At 41.1% G+C, this 11,730-nt stretch overlaps 1 non-coding gene across 1 annotated transcript; it reads right to left on the bottom strand.

Annotated features, from left to right (window-relative positions):
- Positions 1-6,974: 6,974 nt before the first annotated feature.
- On the bottom strand, positions 6,975-7,168 carry LOC115208792. The gene has a single exon (XR_003881244.1). It is a non-coding gene; the product is annotated as a U2 spliceosomal RNA (small nuclear RNA).
- Positions 7,169-11,730: the final 4,562 nt, after the last annotated feature.

Below are 11,730 nucleotides of genomic sequence, written 5' to 3'. Positions count from 1 at the left end.
GTTGACCTCGACGGAATTTGAACTCAGGACGTAAAGACGGACGAAATGCCCGACATGCTAACGATTCTCCCAACTCGCAGCCTTTTATAATGAATGATATTCTTTTCTACTCTGAGCACAAGGCCCAAAATTTTGCGTACTGGTATCGATTAGATCAATTCCAGTACGCAACTGGTGCTTAACTCATCGACCTCGAAAGGGTGAAAGGCAAAGTCGACTTCGGCGGGATTTGAACTCAGAACGTAAAGACAGACGAAATACCTATTTCTTTATTACCCACAAGGAGCTAAACACAGAATGGACAAACAAGGACAGACAAAGGATTTAAGTCGATTACATCGACCCGAGTGCGTAACTGGTACTTAATTTATCGACCCCGAAAGGATGCTCTAACATTAAAAAAGGCGTATAAATCGAGGAGAAATTAGTGGCAGAGCAAAAAATGGAAGAAACTGTTTATTCAATAAGTCAATAATTGGGTAAGTGGTTTGATTACATTCTTAATCTACACTCACGCACACACACACACACACAACACACACACACACACACACACACTCACAACACACAAAAACACACAAACACACACACACACAAACACCACACACACACCACACAACACAAACACACAAACACTCACACACACACAAACACACACACACCACACACCACACACACACACACACACACCGTACGTGTATTATCATCAGTGTAGATGCAAATAAACACAACGCGATTGTTAACACGGGTTTCGAGTATTAAATGAATTTTGTTATGTCTAGCAAACATATTCTTAATCTTTATATTATTGATGGCATCAGACGAATGACGAAGATAACAGGCATCGCCGTGTTATATTTTCTATATAAATGTTGAATGTTATAAATGTATATATCTCCATATGATGAAATTGATCATTCAAAGCTTGAAATAGAATCCAAAATATAATTTTTTGTTTATTAGCTACTCAAACATCTCTCTATATATAAACGGCAGTTTGTCTGTCTGTGTGTCGTCAGGTTGTACCCTCACCCTGACCACGGCTTTCAACCGATTCTGATGAAACTTGACACACACATAGCCCAATGTCATAATTCAAAACTAACGCAGCGAAAATTTTGAAAAGTTTCCCCAGTTGTGAAAAAAATCGATAAATTCGACATGGGGTCGAGAATCTAAGCTTTTTACATGCAACGCATTTTCTGTCTAGGGGACACAACTCGACCTATTTATCGCACAAAGGGACAGCTAGGAACATCGTATACACAGAAGTATTCGAGTGAAGAGAAGACATTGCAACCTACACATGCGCCTTCGTTCCCTAGAGGGAAAGGACTAGATTGGGAGAAGTCGTTGCCTACTAGGGGCTCTTACATATCCGGGCAACGCCGGGCTATGCTGCTAGTCTTCTATAATTATATCGAATTATGATTTTGTCAAATGTTTAAAGAAGAGAAAGCTATTTTACTGTAGAAGTCAAAGAATTCAATATTTTTAAATGCAAAGTAGCATAGATTAATTTGTTTTAATGATTTGTATTTGCAGTGGGATACCTTGAGGAAAACCAAATTAATATTCACAGGAGTGGCTGTGTGGTAAGTAGCTTGCTTACCAACCACATGGTTCCGGGTTCAGTCCCACTGCGTGACACATTGGTCAAGTGTCTTCTACTATAGCCTCAGGCCGACCAAAGCCTTGTGAGTGGATTTGGTAGATGGAAACTGAAAGAAGCCCGTCGTATGTATATATATATATATATGTATGTATGTGTGTGTGTGTGTGTGTGTGTGTGTGTGTGTGTGTATGTTTGTGCGTCTGTGTTTGTCCCCCACCCAACATCGCTTGACAACCGATGCTGGAGTGTTTATGTCCCCGTAACTTAGCGGTTCGGCAAAAGAAACCGATAGAATAAGTACTAGGCTTACAAAGAATAAGTCATGGGGTCGATTTGCTCGACCAAAGGCTGTGCTCCAGCATGGCCACAGTCAAAATGACTGAAACAATTTAAAGAATAAAAGAATATATGCTAAAGCGTTTAAACTCGGTAAATAACTCTTAGTAAAGCAAACAAGAGTTGTCTACCTTGATAGTGAATGCGGACTTGTAAATAACGTATGCAAACTTCACTTATTATCTTTATATATAAAAGTGAAGTTGTGTGTCTGTCTCCTACGATTTAGATTCCTAACTACTCCCACATTTTGCGGTACAGTTTAACCAAAACCGGTATCTTATAGTCGTGATTCATATCGAGCCCTTCTGGGTATTAGCGCGCGTCTACGATGAGTGTACGATTTAAAAAAAATTTACCATAATTTTTTTCCATTTTAATGCATTTTTTCGCTATTATATAAGGGAAGTAACTCTCTAAAAATGTCTACGATGAGTCAACGATTTAAAAAAAAAATTACCATCATTTTTTTCCCATTTTTAATGCATTTTTTTGCTATTTTTGGTTCCTCTCTAAAAATGCTATATAGTTATTTCCCTTACAATCCGAGCAACGCCGGGCGATACTGCTAGTTATAATATTATTAGTACAGTAAAAACTGCCTTCGCAAAGTAGACACTCATGAATGACCATGAGATTGCCCCTAGAAAGTCGGGCAAGGCTGTTTATGAATGACCAGCAATCGTGCATGCATACCGTTCTCCCCTGTCCACGCCATCGATGTTGTCTCAGAGAAAGTCAAAGGCCGATAAAGGTGACTTCGTAACTATTTCTACAGATGAGTAAACTTAAGCATGGCTTAAGTGGTTAGAGGGCGGGTTCACAATAATGAGGTAGTGAGTTATTCCCGTAACTGGTACTTAATTTATCGACCCCGAAAGGATGCTCTAACATTAAAAAAGGCGTATAAATCGAGGGAGAAATTAGTGGCAGAGCAAAAATGGGAAGAAACTGTTTATTCAATAAGTCAATAATTGGGTAAGTTGGTTTGATTACATTCTTAATCTACACTCACGCACACACACACACACACACACACACACACACACACACACTCACACACACACAAAAACACACAAACACACACACACACAAACACACACACACACACACACACACACACAACACACAAACACTCACACACACACAAACCACACACACACACACACACACACACACACACACACACCCGTACGTGTATTATCATCAGTGTTAGATGCAAATAAACACAACGCGATTGTTAACACGGGTTTCGAGTATTAAATGAATTTTGTTATGTCTAGCAAACATATTCTTAATCTTTATATTATTGATGGCATAAGACGAATGATAACAGGCATCGCCGTGTTTATATTTCTATATAAATGTTGAATGTTATAAATGTATATATCTCCATATGATGAAATTTGATCATTCAAAGCTTGAAATAGAATCCAAAATATAATTTTTGTTTATTAGTTACTCAAACATCTCTCTATATATAAACGGCAGTTTGTCTGTCTGTGTGTCTGTCAGGTTGTACCCTCACCCTGACCACGGCTTTCAACCGATTCTGATGAAACTTGACACACACACACAGCCCAATGTCATAATTCAAAACTAACGCAGCGAAAATTTTGAAAAGTTTCCCCAGTTGTGAAAAAAATCGATAAATTCGACATGGGGTCGAGAATCTAAGCTTTTTACATGCAACGCATTTTCTGTCTAGGGGACACAACTCGACCTATTTATCGCCCAAAGGGACAGCTAGGAACATCGTATACACAGAAGTATTCGAGTGAAGAGAAGACATTGCAACCTACACATGCGCCTTCGTTCCCTAGAGGGAAAGGACTAGATTGGGAGAAGTCGTTGCCTACTAGGGGCTCTTACATATCCGGGCAACAACGCCGGGCTATGCTGCTAGTCTTCTATAATTATATCGAATTATGATTTTGTCAAGTGTTTAAAGAAGAGAAAGCTATTTTACTGTAGAAGTCAAAGAATTCAATATTTTTAAATGCAAAGTAGCATAGATTAATTTGTTTTATGGTTTGTTAGATAGATTAATTTGTTTTAATGGTTGTATTTGCAGTGGGATACATTGAGGGAAACCAAATTAATATTCGCAGGAGTGCTGTGTGGTAAGTAGCTTGCTTACCAACCACATGGTTCCGGGTTCAGTCCCACTGCGTGACACATTGGTCAAGTGTCTTCTACTATTAGCCTCAGGCCGACCAAGCCTTGTGAGTGGATTGGTAGATGGAAACTGAAAGAAGCCTGTCGTATGTAATATATATTTATATGTATGTATGTGTGTGTGTGTGTGTGTGTGTGTGTGTGTGTGTGTGTATGTTTGTGCGTCTGTGTTTGTCCCACCCAACATCGCTTGACAACCGATGCTGGAGTGTTTATGTCCCCGTAACTTAGCGGTTCGGCAAAAGAGACCGATAGAATAAGTACTAGGCTTACAAAGAATAAGTCATGGGGTCGATTTGCTCGACCAAAGGCTGTGCTCCAGCATGGCCACAGTCAAAATGACTGAAACAATTTAAGAATAAAAGAATATATGCTAAGCGTTTAAACTCGGTAAATAACTCTTAGTAAGCAAACAAGAGTTGTCTACCTTGATAGTGAATGCGGACTTGTAAAAATGTATGCAAACTTCACTTATTATCTTTATATATAAAAGTGAAGTTGTGTGTCTGTCTCCTACGATTTAGATTCCTAACTACTCCCACATTTTGTGGTACAGTTTAACCAAAACCGGTATCTTATAGTCGTCATTCATATCGAGCCCTTCTGGGTATTAGCGCGCGTCTACGATGAGTGTACGATTTAAAAAAAATTTACCATAATTTTTTTCCATTTTAATGCATTTTTTCGCTATTATATAAGGGAAGTAACTCTCTAAAAATGTCTACGATGAGTCAACGATTAAAAAAAAAAATTTACTATCATTTTTTTTCCCATTTTTAATGCATTTTTTTGCTATTTTTTGGTTATAACTCTCTAAAAATGCTTATATAGTTATTTCCCTTACCAATCCGAGCAACGCCGGGCGATACTGCTAGTTATAATATATATTAGTACAGTAAAAACTGCCTTCGCAAAGTAGACACTCATGAATGACCATGGGATTGCCCCTAGAAAGTCCGGGCAAGGCTGTTTATGAATGACCAGCAATCGTGCATGCATACCGTTCTCCCCTGTCCACGCCATCGATGTTGTCTCAGAGAAAGTCAAAGGCCGATAAAGGTGACTTCGTAACTCATTTCTATAGATGAGTAAACTTAAGCATGGCTAAGTGGTTAGAGCGTCGGGTTCACAATAATGAGGTAGTGAGTTCAATTCCCAGATCGGGCTGTGTGTTTTAACGTTCTCTGTTTATTTGGTTTTTAAGTTGTTAATTTGCAAATATTGTACTAATGTTTTTTCATGCAGAACTACATTTAAAAAAAAACAGCCCCAAGGAAAAACTAAGCTAAGAGCATTAGTTACCTTGGAAGAAAGCAGCGAATGTATACGAAAACAAGGACGGAAAAAAACGGAGAAGGTTACACAAATACAAATAACAGGACATAACAACAGGTGTCTTTCGACTAAGGACGAATTAAATTAAGCTGGTATGTGTGGAAGTAAAGCCTTACGGCAGGGATACAAGATTTCACAGGCACAGCGAAGAATATAGATGTTGTACGGACAGCGGCTGAACCAAGAAAGAGAGGTCAGGCTTGGTCGAACACCGGTCACGTGGGGAGAGAAGAGAGAGAGGTAGATGCAGAGGGACAGAAGAAATAAGGAGGGTCGAGAAAAAATGAACGGGACAGAGTGGAGTGAAAGAGGAGGGAAGGAGAGCATGAAGAGAAGGCCAGGAAATGTGAGAGAGGGGAAACGAAAGCACGAAGAGTGGAATGAAAGAACATATTGCTTGATAATACAAATATATTACACCTCTATTTCTCTTTCAGAGTGTACTACTTTCTTATGGACTAACTGATGATGATGATGATGATATCTATATATCTATATCCATATCTATCTATCTATCTATCTATCTATCTATCTATCTATCTATCTATCTATCTATCTATCTATCTATCTATGTGTGTGTGTGTGTGCGTGCGTGCGCGTGTGCGTGGATTGTTGGTGACTCCCCGTGTCTTCTTTTTCTTGGACTTTCCTCTGTCTCCTTTTTCCGAAGAAGAGCTTTGTTCGAAAAGTAAAGCACCCTTTCTTACCTTTCCTCAGCGTCTTATTAATATTTTGCATGTACCACGTCCTCTCGTTGTTGTTTTTTCTGTTTTTGGATTTTATATATATATCTTCTATATATATATAAAAGTGAGGTTCTGTGCTGTCTGTCTCCTACGATTTAGATTCCTAACTACTCCCACATTTTGCGGTGCAGTTTAACCAAAACCGGGTATCTTATAGTCGTGATTCATATCGAGCCCTTCTGGGTATTAGCGCGCGTCTACGATTTAAAAAAAAATTACCATAATTTTTTTCCATTTTAATGCATTTTTTCGCTATTATATAAGGGAAGTAACTCTCTAAAAATGTCTACGATGAGTCAACGATTAAAAAAATTTTTTTTTCCATATTTAAAGCATTTTTTTGGCTATAACTCTCTAAAAATGCTTATATAGTTATTTCCCTTACAAACCCGAGCAACGCCGGGCGATACTGCTTGTATTTTATAATTAAAAAACAAATTATAAGGGTGGCTTTCTATCTTGCAGTAACTAACTGTTGCTTTGCAATTTATACTTACTATGACAGACCGGAGTGATTAGAAATAGCAGTCAAAACCACAAGCCTTGTATCAAAAACGGAAGACGAAAAGCTTCCAGGATATTATTTGTATGAGTAAAACAAGGCAAACGATGGGTGGACAGCAGAAGATGTGGATGTATGTAATTACATCTAAGATTAAATGAAAATAACGGCAGCGGAATGCAGGTCTGATCCCTTCCTGGAAGGTGGTAGAAGGGATGTCAGGATATTAAGTCTGTTTTTAATTTGTTTATATCTCCCGGGTGGGAGATGGGCTGAATCCTAGAAGTACTGCTATACCAGGCCAACCCGTGGCAAAGGCGGAGCAAGCCCCTAACTCTTCGCCTCGTTCTAAAAATCAGTTTAATATCGATGGTCCCAAATAGGGACCGTATCAGATATTAAGCTGATAAGAACAGATACTACACTTTGATCTTAGCCAAAAGGCCGAGAAGCGATAATTTTTACCCTAGCTTAGAAATATTATACCTATTTCTATTTAGTACAGTGACTGATTTATACTTACACTTATACAGCTGTATTTAATTAGTTCTTCCATATTTTGTAATATCTTTTATTTTATTTCGTAGTAGTTGTTTTATTTAATCCTTTCAATCTGAGAATTTTAATATTTCTATTTTAAAAAAAATGATATTATCCTAAGCGTAATCTGTAATTGTGTTGATTTGATAATAAACGTGAATGAAAATTACGGGATCTTTTCGGTTTGAACGGCAGTTTTTTCTAGCGGTGTCATATGAAATATTCACCCATAATTATGACCCTGGTATCGATCTTATTGCAGTTCAATCTATTTTAGGGTTAGAGGGGAGGGGGGTTATCTTTTTTCTTCAGAAATGTAAATAAACATAGTCTGTTTCTTAAACGAGGGACATATTCATACGGCACAAAATGTTGTTTACCTCAATAGACGTAATTGATTGGTTGAAATTGCAGAAATTGAAGAAAAAACCCAACAAATATCTTACAAACTATAGAATTTTCTCAATAAAACCAAGAGAAAAAGATGTTTTATAACACATTCCACCAGTATAAGAAGTTAAAATTTTTTAGTTACCTATAAATTATATTAAAAACTGCAGTTCAAACCGAAAATATCCAAAGTACGAATTACGACGGTCCGTAATGTTCACGTGACTCTATATCTCACCTGTAAAACATTTATTACTCTTTTACTAAATTAATTATTTTTTAGGTATCATAAATCTCGTAAGTCGTTAGTTAGTTAGTTAGTTAATTTGGCTCAAAAGCAAATAGCAAGGCCATGTAGGGGGACATGGAGTTAAGTACAGGGTGGTGTTCATGTAAAGAGTTCAGGCCACTTGAGGTCCAGGGTGGCTTTGAACAAAGCGGTCGTCGGCATCTTCACCATCTCGTCTAGCAGCTTGTTCCACGGATCCGCAACCCGGACGGAGAAAGCTCCTCTCCTTCGATTGAGATGAAATCGTCGCAGGTAGAGCTTTTCGGAATGACCCCGCAGTCGACGCTCTGGAGCAGGAGTGAAGAACAGCTCTTTCGAGAGGTTACACTTTCCGCTTATGATGTTGTGGGCGAGAATGAGATCACCACGGCGGCGGCGTTTTTCAAGAGAATAAAGGTCGAGCGTCCTCAGCCTTTCTTCGTAGGACAAATTTTTGAGACCATGGACCATGCGGGTAGCCAGCTTCTGGACTCTTTCGAGATGCTGTATGTCTTTGAGGAGATAAGGAGAAGAGGCTTGAATCCCATACTCCAATATGGGTCTCACCAGCGTGACATAGAGTGGTAGGAATATGGCTGCTGTGAGCATTCCGAATGACCGTCGAATCAAGAACAGAATTCCGCGTGCTTTGTTGGCAGCATGGACGCACTGGGCCGAAGGCGAAAAGGAGGAATCCACCAAGATACCCAGGTCCTTTACCTGATCGGTCCTCTCCAGCAGCAGACGACCCGGCTCGAAATCAAGTTGAGTTGCAGGAGTAGAGCCGACAGGCAGATGACAGCACTTTGACACGTTCAGACACAGGTCCCAATCGTTAGACCACTTCCAAATTTGGTGGAGGCATCGACGAAGATCCTCTATATTACCGCGAGGAGCGACCAGTTTGATATCGTCGGCAAATAGAAGGGTGTGTTGCGTGAGGTCGTCGGGCAAGTCATTTATGAAGACTAAGAACAACAAGGGCCCAAGCACTGAACCTTGAGGCACGCCACTGCTCGCACTGGAGACGTCGGACTGCGAACCATTAACTTGGACTTGGAAGGAGCGATCTGAGAGGAAGGCACCAACCCATCGTACAATATCCGGATGGAAACTATATGCTTGAAGCTTGACAAGTAATAGGCGGTGGTTTACCGAGTCAAAAGCTTTGGCAAAGTCCAATAAAACGATGTCAACAGCATCACTATCATCGAGGATGCGCGTCACCAATTCTTCCATTATTAGTAAATTGGTCAAGCCTGATCTCTTCGGCACGAAGCCGTGTTGGGAATCAGAGATAGAGGCTGTGTTTAGGAGGTGGAGCATCATACTTTTCTTAAGGATGGTTTCGAACATCTTGCTGATTATTGATGTAAGGGAAACCGGTCGGTAGTTGAGCGGGTCTTCGCGGCTCCCTTTCTTGAAAATTGGGCAGATTATCGCTGTTCTCCAGTCTGCAGGTATAACACCCGTCGCCAATGACATATTGAATAGTCGTGTTAAGGGCTCGCAGATGACCGGAGCCAACGCTTTGATAACCCGTGGGTGTATGCCGTCAGGGCCGTGACCCTTGTTGACATCGAGGCCTTGAATAACACGTTTGACTTCGTCCCGCGTGATGACCAATCGAAGCATTGGAGGAACCGATCTATCAAATGGAGGGGGTTCACGACCATCATCTTGTTTGAAAATAGTTGAAAAAGCCTCGGCAAATAATTGACTCTGTTGATAAGGGTCCTCAATCGATACGCCTGTTGAGTCTACCAACGTTGCAATCTGGTTGTTCAAGCGGGAATTCCGCTGGACATGGGCAAAGAAGGTTTTTGGATTGCTACTGGCATTTGCCGCGATTTTGTATTCATAACTGAAGCGTTCTTTCTTTTCAATTTTCACGGCTCGGTCTCGTTGAGTTTTGTACACCTCAAAAGCTGCAGTCGAATCCAGATTTTTGAATTCAGCCCAAGCAATATCTCTGAGTCGACGTTCTCGTTTAACCTTCTTCGTCACCCAGGGCTTGTGTTTCTTCCTCTTGGGAAGTCCAACGGGAACTGCCTGGTCAGTCAAACAGATTACATATGCTTTGAGGGATGACCATAGTTCGTCAACTGAGGACAACGTCATCAGGGATCGCCAGTCCAGAAGCGCGAAAGCCTCGGTTAGAATTTCAAGATTAATTGCAGAGAAGACTCTACGTGGCAGCGAAGTAGTCGTGGGCGTAGAAAAAGTTGTATGCATGACGAACTTCAGGACCGCATGATCACTCTTGGCAAGAGGGGCGCACACAGATACGTCTGACACTGATCTTGGATAGCGGGAGAATACCAGATCTAGCATAGATGGCTGCTGCCCAGACCGATGCCTTGTCGGATATTCAACATGTTGCGATAGAAAACAATCTTCAGCCACGTCAAGAAGGGCCTGGCCGAACCGGGAAGATGTTGTACAAATTGATGCGGGCCAATCGATCGTGGGAGCGTTGAAGTCTCCTAGTACCAAACAGTCATGCGAAGCTGAAACGAATCGTATCGCTTCGAGTAAATGAGCATCGTCCTGGGGGTCGGCAAGAAGCGGCCTGTAGACAGCCAACACGGGCAGGCAAAACTCAGATAGGCTCAGCTTGCAATAGACGGCATCGAATTTTGTTGTAGGTTGAGCATTAGTGGGTAGAATACCGCTGTGCTCAGACTTTGTGCTCAGACTTAACATACACAGCAACACCTCCACCTCGCCTTTTTCCTCTGTCACATCTGAAAAGGACGTAGCCCTGCAGGTGGATTTCTGAGTACTTTACTGCTGGAGTCAGCCAAGTCTCGGTGATAGCTATCACATCAGAGGAGTCACGTATGGCCAGTGTAAATAGTTCACTGAACTTTGGGAATAAGGAGCACGAGTTGGTGTAGACGATGCTGAGCTGTGAAGTCTGAGGAGCGGGAGTTGGGGAACAAGCAGAATAAGGGGTATCAGAGATAGCATCGTTGACGGGGGTATCAACTTCACTTCGATTTGCCCTCACATCACTTTCCCTGTCAGCACTACAGCATGGGACCAGAGGTAGGACTTGATTATCTGTCCATCTTGGATTCGTAAACCCTTCTCTCCCATTTGTTTCCTCATTTTTAGTTCGGATATTAGGTTTCTCCGGCGAATTCTCTCTCTTAGTGAGTATTCCTCGCGAAAACCCATATTGGGGTCCTCCCAGGCATGCGTCTGAGCTCTGTTCAGAAAGACTGAAGCCTCCCGATCGGAAGAAAAGATTACCCTTATTGGGCGTGATCTAGTATCTGAGGTTGGGTTCGCTTGGAATCTTCCTAACCGAGCGACCTTATGGACACTGACATTTTCGTTCACAGAGAACAATTCTCCAACTAAAATGGAAACAAAATTAATGTCATCTTTTAGGCAGTTTATGCCTGTATCACAGGTGGATTCAGCTTTACCATAAATTATTGCTGATCTTGAGTGGGCAAAATGTTCTCTACTATGAGCTGCGGTATTCGATTCTTCATTGGAAGATTTCGAAAGGGTGGTTTCATAGCCATCGGACTTATGTCGGCCTGTGGGGTCGATCGGAATGGGTTTAGTGGTCATAATTTTCCCGCCTGGTTTGGAACTGCACTGCCTCTTCTTCGGTTTGGGGGAGCACCACTCCCCAGATGAACTCACATCGAGATCGTTCAGAATTGGTTGAGCAATGGCATTAATGGGAAGGACAAGTGAGGGAGAATCCAAACAGATTTTATCGTGATCAGGTTTCATAGCTAAATCTGCCCCACTGGAGTTTTGACGACGTTTCTTCTTTTGGGGAGAACAACGGTCTTCA

Source organism: Octopus sinensis, linkage group LG2 (assembly GCF_006345805.1).
Source record: "Octopus sinensis linkage group LG2, ASM634580v1, whole genome shotgun sequence".
NCBI lineage: Eukaryota > Metazoa > Mollusca > Cephalopoda > Octopoda > Octopodidae > Octopus > Octopus sinensis.
This window is presented reverse-complemented; position numbering and strand designations above follow the sequence as displayed.